The 13,018-nt window shown below is 30.9% G+C and overlaps 1 long non-coding RNA gene across 1 annotated transcript; it reads left to right on the top strand.

Annotated features, from left to right (window-relative positions):
• The first annotated feature begins 10,979 nt into the window (after positions 1-10,979).
• On the top strand, positions 10,980-12,215 carry LOC131607646 (uncharacterized). The gene is made up of 2 exons (XR_009285371.1): positions 10,980-11,348; positions 11,687-12,215. It is a non-coding gene; the product is annotated as an uncharacterized LOC131607646 (long non-coding RNA).
• Positions 12,216-13,018: the final 803 nt, after the last annotated feature.

Below are 13,018 nucleotides of genomic sequence, written 5' to 3'. Positions count from 1 at the left end.
TATATTCTCTTTGTTCAACCATTTTATAACTTCTATTTGATGATTTTTTTCAACATGCTTGAAATTTCTTCCTTTCATTTTTCTCATTTTTAAATTAATTTCTCAAGTTTCCTTTTCTAACTAGTATTTTTCTTTTCACTGCCTTAACTATTTTTATCAACTTGGCTTTTCTTTTTCAATTATCATATTCTTCCTAACTTGAATTACACCCTACATAAAAAAATAAATAAATAAACTCTATTATTTCAAGACAAAAAGGGTTGAGAATTTGTTTTTTTTTTAAATTTTAAAGTCTAGGGGTTGTAATGTTTTGAAACACAAAAATTGTAAATTTTAAGCTCAAATGGGATGTCAAAGGATCTTTATCTCACAAGGTAAGTTTTTTATAGTCAAATGGGTACAACTAGAAATATATACAATATCTTGACCATTTTCATGACTTCAAACATACAAAATGATACTCTCTCCGTTTTTTATTATAAGTCGTTTTAAACTTTTCACACAAATTAAGAAAAATAATAATTGTTGTATGAAAATGAAAAATTATAAAGGTTTTTACAAAATTATCCTTCATTAATGACATGTGGAAGATAAATTTATATAATTGAAAGGAGAGAATAATAAATATCGATTTAGTTTTATTATTCGTTCTATTAAACTTTTGTTACTCGATTTTCCAAACTTCGAGGTAGAGTTTGTTAAGCGTCAAGCGAATATAGTTGTTCATTGTTTAACAAAGGCGGCTAATTCTTGGTCTCGACGTAGTTCTGTCAATTATATACCTCCTTGTATTGAAACTATTTTATTGAATGAAAGAAGTTAAATTTGCTTTGGTCAAAAAAAAAGAAAAATAACATTAATTATTTATTAGAATTGTAAAACAACTTATATTTAAATACAAATTTTCTTTTCAAAAAAGATTTATAATAAAAAACGGGAGAGTAGATACATACATTTAAAATCAATTGAATATTCAACAATTGTTGTTGCTCCATATTTTGTAAAACATGAAAGTACACGCACCGGTTATGTTTTCAAGTTATTTACTACAAAAATTAATTGAGTTCATTTTCATGCTAATTTTAATAATAAATATTATATTTAAAGTTTGAAAGAAGCTGCATATACAGAATTTAGTCTATCATACAATTAAGACTTAATTATACACAAACACATACTTTAAATTTTATTTCAAAATCTTGTGAACTGTTTTATAAAAGTTTAGGTGATCAATCGCATAAATTTTTCATAAAGATGAATTTGATAAGAAAAACTTTATCAACTTTATCTGAGGTTTTTTCTACTGAGTTATCGTACTCCTTGTATTTGTCTTCCTTCCTTCCAACTATTTGAAGTGTACTATATTTGAAGAATTTAATTAACTTCAAGGAGTAAATGCAAAATATGATTTATCACTAAACGCCTCGCAAGCAATGTGGCCCACTTCGTGTATTTGCTATAAATACAATATGTGACAAATCCTTTTAGTTAAGGAATGTCAAAGTTTTTAGGATTTGTCGTGGTGTTCGAGCTAGCTCACGCAAAGAGGTGAGTAGTGGGGGAGTTTATAGTAGGGAGCATTGATACAAATTTGAGGAACAAGCACCTTTGTAGGAGACACACCACTTCTCCACCTAAAACCTTAAGGTGGTAGGTGAGTGGGTTCTCCCACTTATATATGCTCGAGTCTCCACATTTCTATCCAATGTGGGACTAATTCTCCACTTACTCACACTTGCTATATTATTCCAACACTCCCCCTCAAGTGTGAGTCCACAATGCTCTCTCACTTGTACCGCCGTTGACACCTTGCAACGGGACACCACTTCCTGGGTGTCGTTTTGATACAAGTCTCTTCCGGTCCCTTTATCGAACCATGCTCTGGATACCATATTGGGGGGTGTTTATGGTAGGGAGCATTGATACAAAGTTGAGGAACAAGCACCTTTGTAGGAGACACACCACTTCTCCGCCTAAAATCTTAAGGTGATAGGTGAGTGGGTTCTCCCACTTATATATGCTCAAGTCTCCACATTCCTATTCAATGTGGGACTAATTCTCCACTTACTCACACTTGCTATATTATTCCAACAGTGAGAAGCTTTGTATGTAGTGTTTGAGTGTAATGAATTGACCTCTCCATCACACCTAATTCTAAGGTGTTCATAGATGCTTTTGTGGGCCAGGGTTACAGAGTTGGTGGAGCAGTTTTTCACTAGCTCCACTACAAAGGAAATGGTCAAGGAAAAACTTGTACTTCATTGGATCATAGAGAGAGCAGTTTCCTCCACCGACTAACTCTCTCTAGTTACTTATTACACACCCACGTCATCACTAATGTTTATTGGGTAAATGGGCTTACCTTACGCAGCTCACGCAAAGAGGTGAGTATTGGGGGGAGTTTATAGTAGGGAGCATTGATACAAAGTTGAAGAACAAGCACCTTTGTAGGAGACACACCACTTCTCCACCTAAAACCTTAATGTGATAGGTGAGTGGGTTCTCCCACTTATATATGCTCAAGTCTCCACATTCCTATCCAATGTGGGACTAATTCTCCACTTACTCACACTTGCTATATTATTCCAACACCCCCCCTCAAGTGTGAGTCCACAATGCTCTCTCACTTGTACCACCGTTGACACCTTGCAATGGGACACCACTTACTGGGTGTCGTTTTGATACAAGTCCCTTTCGGTCCCTTTAACGAACCAGACTCTGGATACCATATTGGGGGGAGTTTATAGTAGGGATCATTGATACAAAGTTGAGGAAAAAGCACCTTTGTAGGAGACACGCCACTTCTCCACCTAAAACCTTAAGGTGATAGGTGAGTGGGTTCTCCCACTTATATATGCTCAAGTCTCCACATTCCTATCCAATGTGGGACTAATTCTCCACTTACTCACACTTGCTATATTATTCAAACAGTGAGAAGCTTTGTATGTAGTGTTTGAGTGTAATGAATTGACCTCTCCCTCACACCTAATTCTGAGGTGTTCATAGATGCTTTTGTGGGCCAGGGTTACAGAGTTGGTGGAGCAGTTTTTCACTAGCTCCACTACAAAGGAAATGGTTAAGGAAAAACTTGTTCTTCATTGGATCATAGAGAGAACAGTTTCCTCCATCGACTAACTCTCTCTAGTTACTCATTACACACCCACGTCATCACCAATGTTTATTGGGTAAATGGGCCTACCTTACGCAGCTTGAGCATAATAGGGTGACCTATCACCAAGTTTCGGCGAGTGCATTCGCCTCGTATTGGCCAAATTAGTAATTCTATATGTAACTCTCTCCTCGTCAGTGTATTTAGCTTTCCTCCCTTCCATAGTTTATTCCCTCTTGGGGTCCAATAATATTATATCGGTACACAACCTCTCAAGCACAAGGACTCGAAGAGGAGAATATGATTTAATCTACACATAAGGTAATTTATTCTTGAGTGAAACTCTAAGTTAATTCCCTCATGTAAGATTTTAAATTGAGTCCCTCAGGCGAGAATTTAAGTTGAGTCCCTCGGGCGAGACTTTATTATGATGATTCCTTCATGCAGAAGCTGGGGGCGCGTTAATGGTGTGAATTCCTAAAAATAGTAATGTCATCCCCCAACTCTCCGGTTAACCTAAAGTGTGACTGGCACGAAATGGGCGAATCCCACAAAACCTCGCACTTCCAAACAAAGACAAGGGATTGGGGAGCAACAGGGCTGACCAAAATAGCCATCGCCTGCAACCCATAAAAACAGGGATTCATTTAATTGCTCATCCCACATGGAAATTACCATAGAGAAGTGTATAGGATATCTAGGGCCAAGGTAAATCCAACGATTTCCTGCATCCCACGCCTAGAGAATAATGAGTTGTTATAACCACTCCATTATATAAAAGGCATGTGCGCTAATTTCAAGTACAAAATTTTAAAAGTCAATTTTCATTCACTCTTCATCTTTACATATTGTCTTGAGTGGTCATTGCTAACCTTGCAGGTCAACATCTCTTTCACCGCAATTGAGGCTCAAGTCCTCCGTTGCTCATCACAACCACCGTTCTCCAATTAATTCTGGTTTTGATACAAAACAAATATGTTTGCTCGTATTTTAATATTCATGATATAGTGAGGCACATCTCTCTATTTGCGAGTGTTAACCCAACTATTTTTTTATCAGCTATTTTTTATCTTAATAATTTACCCTATCTTAAAATTTCACAGATGTATCAGCTAATCTCACTATATACTTACAATAACTTGATGTACTCGTTTCACCCTTGGTGGGTTTGACAACACCTCCATCGTTGGTTGCATTGGTAAACTTCCTTATATCATACACTTGTAAGATATAAAATAGAATTGAACAAAGAGAAACCATGGAGAAATCCCCCATCTCAGATTCATATTTAACATAGATTCCAAAAAAATCCCGAAATTACATATCAAGCCACTAACGTTATTAAATTTTAGATTTCCCAATAGCATGTGTTAGATTCTCACCTTATAGACGATACAATCAAAATTCATTTTGGGGTCGAACTTCATTCCATGGATAGGCCAATGTATAAGAAGTTTTATCTTAAGTAGGAAGACATATTGGTTCCTCTTCCCATAGGTTACAAAATTGTTGACTTTGCTTCCATTTTGGGGAAAATGACAGTTGATTATGGAGTATTTTGAGATATTTACTATGTAATATTATGACAAAAACTTGAGTAATTGCCATAAACTTCATATGTTCCATTTATCATTAACATGAACAACATGTTCATGAAAGTCTTCTTTCTCACCAAATTCAATACATACTTGGTCAAACATGCAAAGGTGTTTCCACAATAGGTTTAAATAACCTTATATTGAAGATCAAGTAACCCTAAAATAACTGGTGGATGAATCAATAACTGACTTCATTAAGAGCTTCTGAATGAAGCCTAACAATTGGTTAGTCCAGTTTTCATATATTGAGTATTCATCAATGGATATTAATAGCAGACACCCACATTTAAAAGATAAATTGGTTGGGCATGTTTGTCACCATATGAAAAAAATTGTATTCAATAACACTCACCCATATGCACCAATGACAGTTAATGGTGCACAACCACGTCTATTAGACAAACGGATTAGTCATGTTTGTCATGATTTGAACAAATTGCCTTCTAGAGCACCACATATTGATTAGGAATGAGAGAAAAGATGTGCTAGATAAGTGTGATACCCAAACCTAGTCTCCAACATAAATTTAGAGGATTATAACTAATGATATGACATTTGATGCCAAAAGGACATACTAGAAACTGAAATTCAAAAAGGGAAAAGTTATTTATGTTAGGACCTGACTCCTGGTATGGGTAATGCTCGACTTCATTAAAAGATAATATAGTACCCTTTTGATATCATAATAGTGGGCCAAATATTTTATCTTATTCTTAAAGATAAGTATATTTGGCTATTATATGGTTAGGAAAATCCCTCCATACTTTAGATATCAAAGGAAAAAAGAATTGCAAGTAACACAAGTATTACAACCATACAACGACTAGATATGTTATTTTCCTAAGGGTCATTTAAAAGGCTTTCAAGGAAGACATGTTCATTTTGGCGGTCTTGAGAAGAATGTTTGAAAAAACCGATAGGTGAGGACCCGTTCCTCTAAATATTGTTTCCCAAGGTTGTTTTAGGTATCAAACCATGGAGATCTTTTAATGGGTGGCATGGGATCTTGGGACGAGGGTACTTCATTTAGGGACTTTAGGTGTAAGAGAATTATTTTTATTTGAGAGAATTATTTTTATTTGACAGAAACTTGCGGGGTAAAATTCACCTGGCAAATTTAAATATCTAGAAACTTGCTAAGTGAATTTCACCTGGCAAATATTCTGTTTTATAAAAAAAAATATTTTGGAAAATATTTTATTCTGTTTTTTACATATAATGCTAATACTATTTTTTTTAAAAATATAATATTAATAATACTATTATGTTTTCATAAAACATTATTTATATATAAAAAACACAAACAAAATAAGTTTTTAACATAATATCAAAATTTTCTGTTTCTAAACGTATGTTATCTTGTTTTTTAAAATATAATATTTATTTATATATAAAAAACAAAAAAAAACAAACTATTGACATAAATCTAAAAACATTAATTCAGTATAATATGACTAATTTAACATTGATGCAGTATAATATAATACAATCAAATTATAAAATTTTCATACACAAAATCATACTTCAATCAAATCATAAACTCTAACATAAACCCTAAAAACATAAACTCTAACATAAAACTTTAAAAACATAAACTCCAACCTTTCAACCAAATCACAAAAATTTCATACACAAAATCATATAAATTTTATCATGATATTTCAAAAATAATAACTAATTTAGTTTAGATGTGTACCTTAAAAATGGGTTTGATGACAAAATGTTGAACTAGCTATAAAATTGGGGCTTTGAGGTTTTGATTTGTGATAAAAATGAAAATTTTAAGAGATTTTGGGTGTATAAAATGATGAACCCGTAGCTAGTAAGTGGGGAAGAGAGAATGGGTATTTGGAAAACTAAGATATAAAATGGAGTGTGGAGAATGAAAGAGAAAAACGGGTATTTATAATAATGTTGCGAAGTGAAATTCACCCCGCAACATTTATTATCGTTGAGAGTTGCGAGGTGACTCCCACCCCGCAACTTTTGTGTCACTCAAAGCCTCCCCTGTGCTCAGTGCCATCAATAAAGTTCAGACATTGTCCTATCAACTTTTTGAAAAAACACTTGCGAAGTATTTTGCACCCCGCAATGTAAAGAGGCATTGGGACTTGCGGCGTGACTTTCACCCCGCAATGTCTGCCTTTGAAAAAGTGTCAAACGCTCACCTACCACATCTGACACACAATAAATTCCAACCTTTAATTTCCCCCCATTTTTTTGAAACTTAGTTGCGGGGTGAATAATACTTCGCTACATTATTTTCAAAAAAAAATCAAATTTCACCCATCAGTTACGAAAGGGAAAATCTTTTTCTTTTCTTTTATAAAAAAAATTGTGTTGCGAGGTGAAAATCACCCCACAAGTACATTATTTTGCTAGATGCTTTTCACCTGGCAAACTCACATGGCAAAATGTTTTCTTGTAGTGCGAGGGTGGTACCCCCTCTCAAGTGATGAACTCTTGGAGTGGCTTCAAAACCATTTGTTGTTATTCTATGTGTTGTGTAGGTAACTACGGATTTGATTGTGGTTTTGTTGATGACAAAATAATGAAGCAAAAAAATCATGAGCATTATCAAAGAAGAAAAAAATTGAAGTAAATCAAAAAGAGAAGCTAGAAGGTTATGATGTTTTGTGCAAAGTAAATCAAATGCTAAGATCAACATCAAAGGACGGATCCAGAAATTTTAACCAGTGGGGTCAAAATTAATTATTATAAATATTTACTTAAAATATATTAATGATAAACTAAAATATGCATTATATATAATGCATATTTTAATTTATCATTAATATATTTTAAATAAATATTTATAATAATTAATTTTGATCTCACTGGTTAAAATCATATATATTAAAAATTATAAAGATATTTTTAAATTTAAAATTATAATTATATATGTAGTATTTTTATATTTTAAAAGTATTGAAAAGTTTAACATCATTAAATATAACACTCTAATAAATAAATTAAATTCAAATTAATAAAAAAACTAAAATTTGTTTAAATAAATTAATAAAAAATTTATTTAAATTTTTTTAAAATAAATTTATTTGAGCTTGTTTTATAGCATAATTAATTTTGTGAAATTGTTTAGAAAAGAAAATTATTGAAAACAAGTTATAAAATTTTTATAAGCTTTTCTTAATTTATTTGTTTAATTTTAAAATAATTTATATTATATTTTAAAATAATTTAAATTTATTTTATCTTTTAATTATTTATATAAGTTTATAAAGAAACACTTCATTTAAAGCATTTAATGTAGAAAAATAATATTCTTAGATTTCAATTTATTACACAAATAAGAAAATTACTATATTTTACTTTACTATTTTTTAATAATACTCAATTTACAAACAATATAATCATATATAATAATTTGTACTATATTCACCAAAATAACATTGTTTTCATTGTGTGTAAAAATAAAGGATGGATAGACTTCAATGTCTCACTGATGATGCCATGTAAAATGTGGGGGCCTGAGTATATTTTTAGTGGAGTCAAAGACTAAATTATTTGGTTAATGTTTAAAATGAATTTAAGAATGTGGGGTCAATTGCCCCCATTTTATTGTACGTACATCCGTCCCTGATCAAAGGAATTGATCATGAAATCTTTGAAAGGTCGCATAATTACATACCTTAATGTAATTTTGTTTTTTTAGGATCAATAGTGTGTAATAAGTATGAGTAGCTCACATGATACTAAAATAATGCGCCCACACTTAAAATATTTTAAGAAAATTTCATCTCTTTCAAAATACTCTTAAAAATATTTTATGGCTTTATGCTTATCGGTTAGAAAGATTATCTAATCGATTAGGACGCAAAATCTTGTTCTCTAATAAATTAAAATATGTGTTTACAATTATGGACCGGCTTCGTCTCCTAATCCATAAAAGAAAATCCTCTGAATCGGTTAAGTTCTAAAAACTTGATTGTTTTCTTTCCGTTGTAATTTTATTTTCTATCGAAAATATATACATATACCTAATATTTAATTGTTACTATTATATGAAAGATGTCCTTGAACTTATTAGGGGAAACTCTCTCCCCACACAATACCCACAACAATGGAGCATATGCCAGCCAAACTAATATGAATGTGAATAAAACTATACCCAGCAGGACGTACAAATCATATAAAAGAAGATCAAAAGAAATAGAGTCAATGTAATTTTCTTGTCAAGTCCAATAATTGAAACGATTGGTGTGACACAAAAAGCACAGACTATTGTCTCTATAGCTCAACTAGACCATCCAACTAGGGTGAGAAATTCTCTCCTATACAGTATGAATGTCAGCATATTATTTTAAACAAATATATAAAAATTAGCACTATTTATTTACTCCCTAAATTTTGTAGTATAGTACAATATATGTTTATGAAAGAGATTAGAAAAATATATCTTATAATATAAATTCACATAAATAAATTTTTTGTTAAGAAGAATATAATATGGTCCTGTAGGCAAAGCATTTAGTATCGTACATGTGAAATTAAAAGTAGGGATAAGAAAAGGCTAAAAAAATAATAAGGTAATGATTAAAATAAAATCACATATTCAAAGTAAAATATAGTCATTTTGTCTTGTTCTATCTCTTTGACTGTGATTGAGCAATTGTGGGTAGCAGGTAAACAGGTCGGTTGGTTCACCGGCACCATCAGATTATTCCAATGCAAATTATTTATTTACAATAAAAACAATAGATTCTACTTATTTTTTAATGTTTCTTCTATCCCCTCTAATTTTTATTTTTATAAGAGAATTCATCATCAACAAGAAATTTGCCATTACTGAATGTTATAGTTGATACTTGATTTTTATAGCACAATAATATTAAATAATGTTTTCTTTATCAATATCCGCAAACTATTTAAAAGAGTTTTATATACGGAGAAGACAGAGTAATTGTTGATAGACATTTTAAAAAGGAGATTAAGATGTATCTTATCATTTATTTTTTATTAAGTAAATTTTAGCAGTTAAATGTATCTTATATTTAACAATATATATTATATTAATCTAATATATTTTTATTTAAATAAATTTTAATAGTTAAGTTTTAATATAAATTTATTTTCATTTGAATTTTCGTACTTTATAACAACCTACCATTGTGATTGGGAAGTTAATAGTAACAAGTAATGATGATGCATCTTAAATATATATTTCTAAAAAATATATACTTAACAATATGTACATTGTTATTTTTCTAAAAGCACATATTTATAAAATGTATTCAACATAAACATTATTAAATTTCTGTCTAATATGCCTACAATATTCATTAATATTTAATAAGCTAAATTTCAGTTTTGATTTTCTATTTTTGTATTTTTACGATTTTAGTCCCTTATTTTGTTTTTAAATACTTTTGATCCCTCACCCCACTTTGACTAAAAAAACGTCAACACATAGGCGTTTTTTGTAGCCAAAGTGGAGATGTGAGATCAAAAGCGTTTAAAAACAAAATATAGGGACTAAAATCGTAAAAACACGAAAATAGAGGAACAAAAACTGTAATTTAGCTTATTTAATATTATTTGATGAAAGGTAAAAAATGAATTTAATTAAATAAATAAATATTTGAAAGTCATTATAAAATAATGAAATAACATATAAATATACTCATTCCGTTTTAATATAATTGTCATTTTTATAAAAAGAATATATTTTAAACAAATGTTATTATATATTTTTTAATATAAAATTAATTAGGCCTTCTATTTATAATTATATTTACTATTCCCAACCTTTTATTTTGATTTACATGATAGTGTAAAACACACAATAACCAATAAAATTAATTTTATTATATTTGTGAGTATAAATATACCAAAACCTAAACAATATTTATCTTAAAACAAATAAAACATTTGTGCCCTACTACTAGATAATATAATACTTTTGTCATAAAAAATAAAATATAAATATTCAAATAATACAATATATTTTTTATAAAAATAAAATATAAATATCCTCTACAAATTAGTGGTTTAGCCTTACCAAATATAGCTAATTAATCATAAAAAAAAAATTATTTAGAATGTTTCGTGGCATTGTTGCTTAACTACTCCTATACGTAGTTAGTTGAAAATAAGAGCTTTTTGCATAAGCTAATTTAGAAACATGTGAATGAGTAAGTAAAAAGCAGCATTAGTGTAGTGTGAGTGAGTCAGTGCTTATTAGTTATTACTATCTCTCTCTTACACACTCACTATTAAATGTGCCTCTCTCTCACCTTGCTATATATAAGAAGGTATGTGAGGGTTAGGGTTTTCATCATCATCAAAGAGTGAGAAAGAGTTGAAGATGTTTCATTTGAGGGGAATGTTGGCTGGCTCGAGGCTTTTCAGTTTCACAAAACAAGTTCAATCTTAATTGTATGAACTATAAGGCTTCGGACCAGGCTTCATTCCCCTCAAAATCTTACTATTTCATCTTCTTCATCTTCTGTTTCTTCCTATATGCAAGAGTTAGGTTGAGAGGAACGTTGTCTGGCTCGAGGTCACCGAGATCGATGAGTACTTATAGTAACTCTCAACTCAATCTCGGACCAGGCTTCATTCCCCCTAGCCAACTTTTGCTACCTTCAATTCCTCCATCATCTTCTGTTAGTAAGGTTTTGGTAAGGCTTTCTCCTCCTCCTTCATATCTTTAGGTCAGAATTTTCTACTCTAATTATCAGCATCAACTTAGCTTTGTTAATTAAACTAAACTTGATTTGAACATATAAGTTATAAGCAGTGTTAAAGAATTCCAAGCAAGAAAGAAGAACAGTGCCATTTCTAAGGAGTTGATTTTGTGCAGTACTTTTTGCAATGGTTAAAAGTGAAAACCGCTATAAAAGTTTTCTGGATCTGAAACTTTTCAGACAATAGATTATGTGATTTAAAAAGAGGAACAGTGCACAAATCTCTCTAGTTTTCTGGTATAATAATAATTTATGGCTAATATTATGGCCAGGCCCCTACCCTCTCCCTCAAATGCAGCAGGAATGTTTGTTTCACGTGGGGAAGGCAAGAAAGCATCAACAGTGTCAAAACCTATCACAAGTGAAATTCCTTCTCATCATCTGCAAACCCATAAACCTAGCTATGTCTTTCAAATAACACTATGAGTTATAACTATAACAGTATCATCACCCTTCTTCAATTGTCATTTCACAGTTTAATAATGGTTTTATATTTGTTATGTAGTGAAGTAGTTATGGTTATGGTTATGGTTATGGTTATGGTTATGGCAGTGATGAATAATGATCAATTATTGATTGAAGTTAGTAGGTGAGTGAGATGAGATGTGCTGGAACAGTTAACGAGAAGAAGTGAGAATCAGGAGAAGCTAAACTAGCTAGCTTATCTTAGCTAGGTATCTGTGTACTGTGATCACCATTTCACCATTATATATCTTGTTAATTTCCAAGAAAGCAGAAGAAAAAGCAGATATGTATGAGCAAGCAAGTTCCATTGTGATGCAATGAAGAGTACTTCAGATAGATAGATATAGCCATAGATGATGCAAAACTAAGCCTCAAAATAGAGAGTACTGTCATGTTTCTGCTTCTATATGTAATTGTGTGTGTTTTAGTGTAATGTATTTATGAAGGTTATAAAGTTGTTGAAAATTCAGAAACCATGTTTGGAAAAAAGCTCAGATCAGCAATGTTGTTATTATTATCAGCTTCATCTTTTGGTGGATAGAGTGAGTGAGTCATGGTAGTAGTAATAGTGATCAGAAATGTTTTGGCGTTTTGAAATTGAATGAATGAAAACCATTTGAGAGAGAGAGTGTGTGTGTGTATGATATTGATATGATATGATAAATAAATACAGTATCTGACTTTTCTTGGGAAATGAAACTGAGAGAAAGACACAGCTATTTTGATGATAAAAATAACAATAGTATTGCATTGCACTCTCCTTTATTTGTTGTTGACAGCTTCCACATCAATTTATTATCATTTGAGGTCTTGTGTTTCTTACTACACTGCAACCTAATGCCAGTGAGAAACAGAATAGTATTAATATCTCATGGACTATTTTGAAATTTCACTATCATTTGCATGCAGTAGAATCATATTAACAAGATAAAATAGTATCCAATGTTAATTTTTATATTAAGTGATTTGATTTCAGTGATAGTACAATTCTAGAAATGTATCAAATTGATACAATTTGTAAATTTAATCATAATATTGAATGAGAAAAGGTATTTGAATTGTTCAATAATAAAAGTTTTGTTAAAATAAAGAAAACTAAAATTGACAGTAAAACGAATTAACTATAATTTGATGAACAA

Source organism: Vicia villosa, linkage group LG5, assembly GCF_029867415.1.
Source record: "Vicia villosa cultivar HV-30 ecotype Madison, WI linkage group LG5, Vvil1.0, whole genome shotgun sequence".
Lineage (NCBI taxonomy): Eukaryota > Viridiplantae > Streptophyta > Magnoliopsida > Fabales > Fabaceae > Vicia > Vicia villosa.
Note: the sequence above shows the minus strand (reverse complement) of the source record. Positions and strands in the feature narration are given on the sequence as shown.